This window comes from Cylas formicarius, unplaced genomic scaffold (genome assembly GCF_029955315.1).
Source record: "Cylas formicarius isolate icCylForm1 unplaced genomic scaffold, icCylForm1.1 PGA_scaffold_6__28_contigs__length_40554024, whole genome shotgun sequence".
NCBI classification, from domain to species: domain Eukaryota; kingdom Metazoa; phylum Arthropoda; class Insecta; order Coleoptera; family Brentidae; genus Cylas; species Cylas formicarius.
The window spans coordinates 36,064,869-36,077,355 of record NW_026844347.1 but is presented as its reverse complement, the minus strand read 5'-3'; the positions used below and the strand labels follow the sequence as shown (position 1 = coordinate 36,077,355).

The 12,487-nt window shown below is 32.9% G+C and overlaps 1 protein-coding gene across 1 annotated transcript in view; it reads left to right on the top strand.

Moving 5' to 3' along the window:
* The first annotated feature begins 7,279 nt into the window (after positions 1-7,279).
* LOC132703567 (beta-alanyl-bioamine nonribosomal peptide synthetase ebony) overlaps positions 7,280-12,487 on the top strand; it is a 37,763-nt gene continuing 32,555 nt past the window's right edge. Inside the window, exon 1 of the mRNA XM_060672902.1 lies at positions 7,280-7,363. The gene's annotated coding sequence lies outside the window, so the exon portion shown is untranslated. The remainder of the gene's footprint in view (positions 7,364-12,487) is intronic.

The following is a 12,487-nucleotide window of genomic DNA, read 5'->3' as shown; positions in this document are numbered from 1 at the left end:
TTCTAACGATGGTTCATCACAAATATCACGTTTTTAAGATATTATAGACTTGTTCAACCTATGCAAATCACTCAAAAACCCTCTGAAAATAATGTACAAATAGTTCTTTTTTTTATTTTTCCATTTATTATTATACTATATACAAAGACTGGAAACTGTTTAATATATGTATAACATATACATATCATTCATTAACAAAGAAAGAGTTAGATTACCCACCGCTGACTGAGCAATAAAAATCTCAAATTTGGTAATATTTTTAACATGATTTAATCTTTTTGAAAACCGTTAATTTTAGATCTCCGTAAAAGCGACAAAATAGTTCATTTTTCTTTAAAGTGGGCTGCCATTTTTTTTTTCAGCTACCAAGTACAATTTTCTATTTTGTTAGAAAAATTATTAGCCCCAAGTTCAACATTTAACATGAATTCGTTCCATCAAGTAGTGTAGATTCCGTATTTTATCTTCTTTAATAACTGGTTCCTTCCTTGTCAAATTTAATAATTTTGATGGTTGACGAGTCTATAATTTCTTGTTCGAAAGTATCTACGCTATTATAAAAATTTTATATCTCGGTAACGGTAGGTCCTACGGGATCGCCGTTGGTACAGAAATGATCACTGTCGAAAAAAAAATTTTTTTTGTCTGTTTGTCCGTTCTCCGTTCTCGTCTTTTGATTTTTCCTGAATAACTTTCGAACCGTTGGAGCTACAAAATCGAAATTTGCCTCTTTTTTAACCCTCCACGAGGCACATAAGCTTATAAGAAATGGCCCCGATCCGACGCCGGTGTCCATCTTTTTATCGCGATTTTCGACTGTTTTTTGGATCATGTTATGACACATGAAAAGTGTCCGAAATTTTTCAAGATTCCGCTTTCTTTTATATTTCGGTATAGCCCGCATAGACAGCAAAAGCTTTTGTATTTAAGGTTTTCACCTATTGTACAGGATGTTCCCGATATTAAGTGCTTAATGAGAAATGTGTTAAATTGGCAAATGTAAACTTCAAATTTAGCAGAGAAGTAAAAGTCCGTGTCCACATTTAAACGGTAGAAATTGGGCGCATTAAAATTTTACCAAGTATTTTTTTAAAATTTTTGAACTTTTTTTTTTGGTAATTTTAGCTTCCAGAAAACTATGTTTTCCTCCATAACCGTTCACCCGATCGGCAAAATTCTTTATCGGGCAAACGCAGAAGATCCAGTGCAATAACATTTATTAGTCGCAAATTAAAAATCGTAACAAATATGGCTAATTGGTTCAAACGATGTCATAGGCCGCATCAAGAGCTACAATTTTTGTATTTGCGGTTGTCGTCTATCACATACGCTGCTCGGACGCGATGACGTCATTGATTATTACGGCGCACTACATTTTTTCAGAAAAAACTTATTTTCTCGAAAACCATTTACTATTTTCAAAAAATTCTTGAACCAGGACGCGTGGAAATTCCAGGGCTATAACCTCTAATTGGAACAATGATTGTATCATATACAGGGTGTGTCGTTTATGGACAAAAAATCTAAAATTAAATTATTGGCGATAAATGAAAAACCTCAAAGATGGGATAATTTTATTTGAACAGTATCGTAAACCGTGTCGTGAGAGTTTCAGGTTTCGTCAATTATGCGTCAGAATTATCCATTTGATTACCCTACACCTTTCTAAAATGGCCTATAGCAAGTTGAACCTTGGCTCAGCATAATGACAACATTAGAGGATGCAAATTATGAGTTCCAGACCCTTGTCAGAAAGCATACCGTAACTAATCAAATCTTAACCCAGATAGAACGAAATATTGTTGGCCATAAAAACTTTCGCTGTGCCAGAACGGACCTATAAAGTTCGGGAAAAGTATGTGGATTTTATCTGGAAAAATTATACGGAAGTATTCTTTTTTAAAATGAAACTAAACCGCAAACTTTTTTCATCTCATTTTTGCTATGTATTTAGCCTCGTCCTTCAAGAAAGTCTTTAAACCCCGTTGCAAATATACAATTAAATGTCAAATTTATTTTGTTAAACGCAAGATTATTTAATGTTAAAATTATTTTGTTGATTAAATTACCTACCTATTTAACCTATACCTACCTAACTTGATTATTCCACATCCGTCACATGACTAATTAGCAAAAAAAGTAGAGATTCCTAACCAAAAGCGAAACAATTTTGAAATCTTGGTTGCACTTGGCAAGGTGGGTCAATATGAAGTTTAGCTTTTTCTGGAATATTTAAAATAACCAAATATAGCAAACTGACGAATTAGAGCCGAAATTGGATAACGCGATATTTACATTAGAGATGAACGAAGAGCTGCTTGAGCTGATGACGTTAGTTTTCTAGCTAATGGTGGCTATCCAGGTGACTGCACGTAAGTTACATTTTCGTTTTTTAATATTTTGATCTACAAAATGTGATTCAATAGTGCTTTCAAAAAGTACTTAATTATGTTTTTAATGTTACACTTCGAAATGTTAAGTTAACATTTATTAAAATTTATTTATTAAAATTTAAAAATAACGTTGATAACATTGGTTGGCAATGAAATCCTCCTTTATATATATATATTTCAAAATTTTGTTTTTTTTTTTCAATTTTTTCATTCGTCAACTTTATAAAAAGTAATTATACATACAAAATGAGTTTCAGAGAGTTGTAAGAGAAAGGAGGGAAGTGTCGAAGGTGATTTTTATGGTAGTAAATACGCGCATACGCAGTATTCATTGTGACACTACAACAGTTCAGTGAAAACTTGTCGTATAATTGTTTACCTTTTATGTCAAATATTTTGTTAAGCTTTGTATAAAGTTCATGTTCTCTACATTCGATTTAAGTATTTGATGTGTAGTTTGAGTATTTTTTTTAAGTAGAGTCAATAAATATAAAATAGAAGTTTGAAAATTGTTTCGAAATTAATTTTATGTGATTTTAGGTTACAAAATGCCACGGACTTGTAAAAATTCCTCAGATTGTTTTTGCTACATTTGTGGGGAATACATACTAAAAACACAGCGACATGTCATGACCGATCTGGTTAAAACAGCTTATAAGCTATATTTTGGTTAGTTTTGGTTAGTTAACTAACCAAAAGTATGCTGCAATAGCTGCTCAAGAACGTTGAGAGGTTGGCTTGAAGAAAGTCACAAATCCATGCCGTTTTCAATGCCAATGATTTGGAGTGAACCTCAAAATCATGGGAATGATTGTTATTTCCGCATGACATCTACACGAGGATTCTCGAAAAAAAAAATTATAATTTATACTTTAATAATATTGTTTTTTGATGAAATAAATATTAAATTAAAAACTTACATGCATGAAAACAAGAAGGAGAGAAAAATTTTTGTTTTGCAGACCAGTATAATTATCACTATATTCGTGAACCTGTGATTTTGTGTTGTTTTTTAGGATTAGGAGTTGAAAAACTACTTTTTCTACGACCGTTAGGTTTTGGGTACATTTTTGCAAAACAACACATACATTCACTGGTATGATCGTCTTAGTTAACAAACGTCAAAATCTAAGGAAAGATCCGATTGCTCCCAAACCCATGTCGTAAAATCCCGGAAATGTCCGAAGTAGCGCGGATCCGTGGGATACGAAACTGGCGTCATAAAATAACGCTTTCTGCACGCTAGGTCGGTGTATAATTAGGTATTTTACATAAGGGTGTAGAAAAAAAAGTTATAAAAAAGTAAAAATTAAAAATAGCACGCCAAACAACTTACGGAAATTATATTGCTTTAAGAAGATCAAATTATCACCATCAGAATAATTAACTATTACCAACTATCTAAATATCACCAAGCTTGGAAACAGTAACACTAAACACAAATAATTATTAAATTAAAAACTAAAAAAAGAACTTTTGGAATTTTGGGTAGAATTTTAAGCGCGCCTTTAGGAAACACCCTGTATAAACTATGTTTTTGTCGTCGTTTGCTGATTTGCTTCGTTTATTCCAAGGGCTTCTTTTTCCTTTAATTACGTTTTTCTGTAGAATTGCGAAGACAGGGTCGTACAAGATTGCCGTGAATCTATAACTCGTTAACTACGTACATAAATTATGTTAAATTAATTACTTTTCGCTTTCGTAAAAAAAACATAGTCCAGTCACGGCCGATTGATACGTTCGAAAAATGCCTTGATCTGCGACGGTAATAATTGGAAGTAGTGAAGAGAGAAATGTAACAACCGAATTATTTCGATTAATCTTGACCCACAAACCGCCACGTCCTTTCGACGTTTATAAACAAAGGCGACAGATAAATCGGCAGGTATCACATGGCGCAACATTGTCCGTATATATATTATAATAAATTTTAGTTTTAATATATAAAAAAAATTAAACTACGCGCCATTAGGTATGGTCTAGTAGAATGACGCACGAGTTTATTTGACACGAGCGGAGCGAGTGCTTAATAAACGAGTGAGATAAAGAGTTTTTTTACTCCCGTCAGTAAAATACCTAATTACCCACCGAACTAGCGTGCGGGAAGCGTCATTTTACCACGTCAGTTTCGTTTTCCATGAATCCGAACCACTTCGAACATTTCCGGGATTTTACCGCACGGATTTGGGAGCAATCGGATGTTTTAGGAGATATTTCCAACGCCTTTGAATTTTGACTGTTGACAATTCTCACGATCATGTCAGCGAATGTCTTCGTGTTGTTTTGCGAAAATGTACCCAAAAACTAACGGTCGTAGAAAAAGTATAGTATGCAACAGGTTCGGTAAACTTTTTAAGTCACTCGTTTATTAAAAATTCGCTTCGCTGTGCTCCGCTCGTGTCAAGTAAACTCGTGAGTCAACTGCCATTTACCGCACTTGTTGCATAATATACTATTAACAAACGTGTTGCATACTATACTTTTTCTACGACCCTCACGAAAAAATCACAATTTAACACAATTTCACAATTCACAATCAAATTCAATCACAATTTCAAACAAAATACTTGCTAGTTGCCATTAAGCCTATTCGTTTATGTTCCGATGGGTTCTGCTACTGTTGTCTTTTGAACAGAAAGAAATGTATAATTTTAAAAGGCTATGTTGTTTATTTAATATCTACAATTGATCATTAATTTTTTTTTTTAAGAAAAATACCGTAATTAAATTTTTAAGATAGTATAAACAAGAAAAAGCAGGTCCTAACCTTCAATTTTGTTTTGTAAGAAAGCTGTCGACACCTTTAAACTCTATACACCCTAACATTCGTTTTACTATTGAGTTTGAAACTAATAATAACCTTCCATTCTTAGATATTCTTATCAATAGAAAATCAGGCCTAACATTGGGTCATTGTGTTTACAGAAAACCCACGCACATTACGCACACAGACCGATACCTTAATACATGGTCACATCACCATCCGGTCCAAAAATCATCGGTTATCAAACTCTCGTAATTACTCTGCACCTGCTTATATATTGTTTGAGAGGGACGGAGCTAAATGAGGGACATAAAAATCGTCTCCGAGATTGTTAGGTTGCTTTAAGATTTCTAAAGCCCGTGTCACTGAACCCAGAATTAAAACACCTTACCTCGGCTCTTCTCTCTAATAATTTCCACATTAAAGAGATTAAACGTTCCGTCAAAAAATACTCTTCACCACAACCTTCCAAAAGCAATGAGACCGAAAACAATCCTACCCTGCCTGTCGTCCTCCCTTACATTCAAAACATCACTGGCCGCATAGCAAAACTTCTAAAGAAGTATAACATCAAAACCAGATTTACCACTTGTCCAAAAATCTCTCAACATATGTGGTCTGTCAAAGGCAAAATTCCATTTGAAGAATACATTAGAGAGACCGGACAAAAAATATCAACTAGACTCAAAGAACACGAAAGAGCCTTACGACTAAGGCAAATAAACTCATCAGCTGTTGCCGAACACACTCATGAAACCGGACATAAAATTTTATTCGACAAAACTAAAATTCTGGCATGTAATCAGTTCTTCTACCAACGAGAGTCTATAGAAATCTATAACCGCGACTCAGCGATGTCATCTGAGACGGTGTTTACGCCCCTCATTTAGCTCCGCCCCCCTCAAACAATATATAAGTAGGTACAGAGTAAAATACGAGCCAGTTTCAGTCAAGCTTTGAAAAAGCCAACAGGATAATTGGCGAAACGTCAGCAATTCCGACTAAGCAAAGACCGACGCAGAAGGAATCCAGAAGTTTTGTAAAAAAAAACAAACCAAAGATATTAGAGATATCAGCCAGAGGTCTCGATGATACTTAAGCATTTTTCTCAATTCTGTGCGTGTTCGAAAATACTCTTCGATGTGGTTGTCGTCTTTGTGGAAACCGTCTTTCGTACAGCGGGGCGCATGTTATCATTTTAATAACTGAAAATAAAATAAATATCTGTTAATTCTCTGTTCGAAAAACGCTATATACTTATAAAAAAACAAATAAAAAAGAACTTCATATTCAATGTGAACTCCAAACGCCATAAATATCAACAAAATAATAATCTTATCTTTTTGATGAGTGAATAAGATGTTCATGGCTAGTCAGTGTATTTTTGAAATCCTTTTTTTTTCAGTTTCTTTGATTTTATAAAAGAAATTCTAAAAATTATGGCACCAAACAGTTATTGCAGTTTTTATTACCTGTACCCCTCAAAAGTTACCCATTAAGTTAAACATTTTCAAGTCCATTCCTGGGGTTTGGTTAGAATACAATAGGCTGTTATAGTAAACGTACGTATTATTAAATAATATTTAGTTGTATATGTTGTATGCAATTTCCGTTACTTCTTGTTCATTGAACCATTTGCACCAAACACAATTTCTAACCCACTAAAAATGTCTAAATCTTCAAAGATCTTTACTCTGTGAAACAATCGAATTTTAAATATGTTTAGTTACAAAAATAAATAAAAAATGTTAAATTTATCTCTGGGACATACGGGCAATAAATAAAATTTGACTCACTCATCAAAATGGTTAGCTAGGGCTGGCGAAATGGTAAAATATTCACCCAAAGCTAATAAATGTTTATTTGCAATACTCCATATAACATCATGTCGGCACCTAATTTGAATTACTTGAATTGACGTCATTTTAAGTTTATCGCGCTGTAGCTGTTTATTTCAAAATTAGTTTTTTTTTAAATTCTTAATTACAATAATATTGAACAACTGCTAATTTAAATTAGATACTCCGTCACATCATTGACGTACGAAGTAAAAACAAAAAATTTAACTTTATAAAAAGAAATTTCAAGTCGTTATCATTAGTTTAAACATAAATAAGACAAATATAGAAAGGTAGATTTACACAAATGTTAATAACAGACACCAAGCAGAATCTCAGCGCTTGCATCGTTAGTGAACAACACATTTGTAAGTTATATCAATTTCTTTCTCTTATTCTGTGCAAAATTAATCCAAAAATATATTTACCCACTAGAAAATGTAACATAAGGTGCAGTACTGTACTTAATTATTTAATTGTTTAATGGTATTCTCCTTCCAGTTTTAAAAAGTAAGCTAATTCCTGAACACCATGGGTTGTTTTCCAAAAAGTCCCGTCCAACACACTTGCTTTGTTTCTCAGATTTTCTAACAAAAACAATTCATAATGATGTCACCATCGTCCGACTGTATGACCGCTACTTTCTTGGTCCAGATGGGAACGTTGCCATTTATGGATATAAGTCGGATCTCTTTGACATATAGCACCAATGTTTTTTTATAACCTGATGACCTAAAAATATATATGTTGAGATTGAGAGCCCTGATGACGCCTTGTGCTCCAGGAAGCTCTCTTTCGAGTACTACCAAAATAACCGAATATTTTTGAATTCTGCAAAGTGCTTTTCCATTTCTTTTTTCGAAAACGTAAGAAAACTAAATTCGTAATAACATATTAACAAATATAAATTCAAGAAATTTTTTAAACAACAGGCTTTCGAAAAACAAACTCGACAGATTTCAAACGCCTTAATGCCCAATGCAACCAAACTTATATATTTAAGCCATATTGAATTCAAAATTAATACGAATGTTGAGAATCTTAACAGTCCTATACGTTCAAAATTTCAGAACAGAGGGCATCGCTGGCTGTTAATGTTGCGCAGGATTCTAGGACTGTCGCTAATAAATAAAAATTATTAACTCTCAAATTTAATATCGTCGCATAAACAAAAGTAGGCTGGGGCATCGTTGTCAAAGTCTTTGTTTTTTTTTTATTCATTAAGATGGTAGTTCGGTTCAGATTTTTGATTTTAGTATATTCGATTTGCAAGTACATGTTTATTTTCAATTATTATTTTCTAAGTTTCAGATATGCTCTTTAGAGTTATCAATATTTTAAAGCTAAATTTAATTGCCGAAAATAGTAAAGATACCAAAAGAGAGAAAATGAAAAAATCAGAGTTTTGTTTTCAAATTAATTCTTCATTATAATTTACCTCAGTGTTTATTTAGGTATATAAAGGCTAAATAGAGTGCTCAAAGTATTTCCATTCTTCGAATGTTCAATAAGTTATTTCGAAACACCCCGTACACATATTACATTGTTCTCCTGAGGATTCTTATCACTGCGCGTTTAATTATAAATTATTAATTATTATTAGGGATATTTCCGTCTATTTGGATTTTGACCAGCTATCGTGTGCTTTAAACTGCATTGAATACAAATAAATAAAATACCGACGCAAACGTTATTTTACGTTACGTTGAAATGTTTCCAGGCGCTTAAAGTAGACAAAAAGCACCAAAATACTTTTCAATCTTTTCAACTTAAAATCAAAACAAAATATGTAAAATATAAAATAGCAAGAGTCAATTTGGTTTTACATTCGCTAAAAAAAATGGAACCAAATGGAAAAAATTGAGTATTCAATTTTTATAAATTCGTTAAATTGTTAACGTTAACTACCAATAATTTGCTTGAATACGTAATATATAAAAGCTGCAATCTTCCTATACCAGCGAAACAAAATATATTCTTTTTTTACTATAAAATAATGTGCTTGAATTCGTAATTTATAAATGCCAAAGCAGGGTTTTTATTTGGCACCAAAATGCAATAAAAATTCCTTTATTGGAAAAAATGCATGTTTTGTAGAAGAGGGACAAAAAATGCAAAATTGCATTATCATTGGAAATTTGGTACTCTCTGTATACAAAATCTCAAGAAATATTTATTCAACATTTTTCCAATTTTTGATATATATTTAGTGCCTTAATTATGAAAATAAATTAATATGAAATATTTTTAAAATTTAAGTTACTTTTTATTTGCTTAAATCGATGTTTGTATTCTCTATCGTCACTACAAATACCAATACTCGGCTATAAAGTGTGTTTAATTTCCATAGTCATTCCCTGGATACTGATATTTTTGGTAATTTTGATCGTTGATTGTTAAAACAAGGTGCTTTAGCTGCATGCAACCTAAATTGATCATAATAAAATAAAATAAAATAAAATGATTGATCATATATCAATAAAACAAATAAAACAATTTTGAAAATAACAGTGTATTTTTTTCACAGTTTTTAGATGGTTTGTGTTGCCACACATGTGTATTCAAATTGTCCTTAAAGTAAACAACTCAACTAAATGATCGAATTACTAGATATGCGAGTCCAAAATGTATCATTCAAGATGAATTACAATAAAACGAAAACCATGACAAGCATAGTTTTATCCCACAGAGCAAAAAAACTTCCACAATACTTGAAGATCAGCATTACGTACTCCCAGTACTTACATAATATTCTTAAGATAATGTAAACAAAATTAGTAAAATACAAAGAGAAATAGAAACACTTTTAATAGGCATAAAATTAAAGGGTAAAAGAGCAAACACATGGATTGACAAAAAAATAGAACCAGAAACGTCGGAAGAGGAATATCTACGCTAAAATGGGAATTTGGAATTTCAATTTTAGATATAATGATAAAAGTTGGAACGAGGTGATCATGCAATGGACGACCATGGACACCACGTAAAAATAAAAAACAAAAGGAAGCATACAGATGCAGTGGATAGATGACAATTGCGGGTCTGAGCTCGGATAAACATTGCAAGGGATTGAGGAAAATGGAAATTTCATTAAAGAATTACGAAATAACGAAATTGCCAGAATTATCAGTCCGTGTTATAGGAAACCCGCGGTAACAGCTTTGAGGTTCTACTGGTCCGGGTTTTATTATTTGGTAAAATCGTTGATTTACTTAGCTGCAATTACAGTTTCGTATATATATCGCACAGCTGTCGCGTGTCTTTCCGGCGTATTAAAAGATTCTCGGGATCCAGATCATTACGACGAAAATAAAAATGTGCGGACATATGGCTTATTGGAAACCTTCTCGTTCCGAATGTCTTGACACATTTGCGATTAATGTTCTTTTCGTTTCTGCTTCGCGATAAAACTTGAAACGTTTACGTATCAGTTGGCGTAAATTCTCGGGAATAAATGGACATAAACAACGAATAAAGCCAATTAGAAAAATACAGACGCAGAATTAGTGGTAAATAACGATGCTTTGCCGATGTCAACTCCGAGTTGTTAAATTAATATTCTACAGGGTGACTCGATGATAGAGTAAAGTGGTTTCAAAAGTTATGAGTCAATTGTAAACTCAAAAGTTTTAATGATTGTTATAATGCACAATTTAAAATTATTAACACATATACAGGGTTGCCTAAAAAAGCGCGGCGAATATAACTTTTTTTAAATGCAACAGCCTATTTTTAAATTGTGTTTTGAATTCTTTTTTAAACTCTTCAACTTTTTTATTAATATAATACATATCTAAACCAAATACTAGTCTTCACACTTGCACAAAAGTTGCGATAGCGTCATTATTTTTAAGGGTGACGTAAAAGATGTATTGGTATTGGTATTGGTATTAAAGGGGGGCGCCCTCGCGGGCGTCCAAGCACTTAGGCCACCAGATGGGCCCGTTGTGCCCCCAGGCCGCTCTAGAGGGCGTCCAGAATGCCGCCCCTCCTGTAGAAGGTCAGCAACTCCTTTAGCCCAATACCGTGCACTGAGTCCGGATCAATCAGGGCCGTTCCGAAGACTCCCAATCTTGCCCATGTCAAGGCAGATGTATGAAACGGAATTTGAATTAGATGCTACAGAGTGATCATAATAAACGAATATATTTGAATGATTTTAAATTGAAAAATCTCGATTTTCTTAAATGGCCCACCATATATTATTATTGCTTCTGATAGATCTTACAAAAACCTACAACTTTTATTAAGTATGCAATATACGTATTTTTATGAAAAAAAAAACTAATTATGGATTTTACTAAAGTTGAATTAATTGATGTGAGGTTGAAGTCGAAATAGACAATCTCTTAAGTGTTTAATGGAACGGTTTCGTGCTAGTGGTAGTATTGAATATGAAAAACGGAAAGTGGTAAGTCGGAATGCTCCCAATGAGGAAAAAAATGATAATTTCCACAGGTCAGTAGCCATCAGTAGCTAGCTTGTGCGATACATCCCAATTTACCGTCAACTGAACCACTAGAAAACGCACATATCAGCTCTTCCATATGAAACTACACCAAAAACTTCTAAACTGTGATTTTGAATAAAGGGTAAACTTCTGCAACTAATAGTAACATGGTGGCTTGTGTTTCTGACTCAGCTTTTCAAGGCATTTGTGAAACCATCTGCAGAGGATCCTATTTTACTCATACTTAGAATGCAGCCTTTAGATTTAACTTTGCGTTGTCCACTAAAAACAGCATATAACAGAGAATGCGAATCCTTCATGGTCAACCATCCAGGCACTAAAATTACGAAATATGATGTATGTATGTATGTAAAAGAACCACAAGTACTGGAAAAGCTATAAATGGGTTCAAGTCTGCTGGAATTTGTCCAATATATCAGGATAAATTTAAAAATACTTTTTAAAGTTTTAGCGATATTTCAGCATATCTCTTAAACAACTGGTACAAACAGATACCAATAATCAACCCAAAGTAAGCCCCAGTATGAATCTCAAGTTGTTTTTGATGTTACCAATGAACACATTTCTATTCCAATAGAATCTCAGGAAATATTACAACTCTGAATGAAACAATACCTACGTCTGCATTAGTGGGTGACGTTAGTGAAGCTGGTGTAAATCAAACTATAATAAGTCAAACTTGTCCATCTCACTAATAGTACAAAACGATTAGTAAAAAAAAAACATTCCATCATTTTCATCAGCACATGAGAAAAAGTAATCCTAGAGCAAAAAGAACAAAAGAAATTGGAAAGAAAGAGAAAGAACCTGGAACAAGAAAAGACTTAAACTATAAATAAGAAACCACAAAATTCTAAAGATAAACTCCCAATTTTGAACCTGATAAAGAAAATGATGAATATTTCTACATTTATTGCCAGGAAAACTGGACTATGTGTAAAAGCCACCTCAGTCCGATGACTAAAATGTCGTTTATCTTGCATAATACAAAAAATGAATGTGAATTTTTGCGTTGCACATT